The sequence below is a fragment of the Arachis ipaensis genome, chromosome B06 (assembly GCF_000816755.2).
Source record: "Arachis ipaensis cultivar K30076 chromosome B06, Araip1.1, whole genome shotgun sequence".
NCBI classification, from domain to species: domain Eukaryota; kingdom Viridiplantae; phylum Streptophyta; class Magnoliopsida; order Fabales; family Fabaceae; genus Arachis; species Arachis ipaensis.
Window position 1 is genome coordinate 96,822,178 of NC_029790.2, and position 1,109 is coordinate 96,823,286.

The window sequence follows — 1,109 nt, forward strand, 5'->3', positions numbered from 1 at the left end:
TAGGATAAAAATATAGAATGTTTCAAACATTGGAAACAAAATTAAGGCTTGATACAAATATTAAAAGCACCGTAATAATACTTTATTCTTACTAAATTAATTAACCATGATTTTCCGAATGTGCACAGCTTCTGAAATTTATTAATAGAGCAATGCTAGGAGCCAGCAACATTTGTGATTAGTAGCCATCAACTAGCCATCAATGATGATTTGATGGTGTGAGATTGGTGTGAGATTTCATCCAATGGCTCACCTTTTTCTGCTGGTTACATGCTGGCCAAAATGCAATAAGATTGCTGGCCAAAATGCAATATATCTTTTGGAACCAATCTATAAATGTGTATGAGTGAACTAGAAGTCTAGAACTAAAGGGATATATATATTTGCTACTTAAACCGCATTGAAGAACAAATTAAAGTTACGTTCTCAAATACTAGTTAAAATATCTAGGCCTATCAATGATAATAACCCTGAATAATTATATTGTAATTATATACTGTTGAGTGTGATATATATGATGTTGCTATGAAACAAAATCATGAACTCATCTTCCAACTTCCAAGCATCACAGTACAAATTAGGATCATGATCACAGCACAGATACCACATTGAGACAAAATTTACAATAATTAAGTTGCATGAAAATCACTAACGTTGAAAATGATGATTATACAAGAACATCGATTTTCCACATACTCGTTCTTGTTATTATTATTCCAATATATCTGGCGCTTCGTCTAGTTAATTTCTAAAGCAACCTCTTCTTTGAGTACAGCCACAGAACCCTTGTCCTATTGATAGGCAACACTTACAATAATAACAAGGCCCATAAACAGTGTCTTCATTATATATATAGTGCCCTCCCCACTTAGCCCTTTAAATTGTTCACTATTTTAGACATAATAATATTTATTTATTTATTCAATATATGTTGCTCATGAGCATTATTAGAATTATATTTCTACTATAAACGAAATTGTAACTATCTCTTATCATTTGGATTTTTTATTAAAATTCAAATTCAAGGTTATAAGACAAGAAAAAAACCTAGCTATCACTTCTTGATCAATTTGGTGTTGATGAAAAGTATTTATTTTTTTATTGGATAA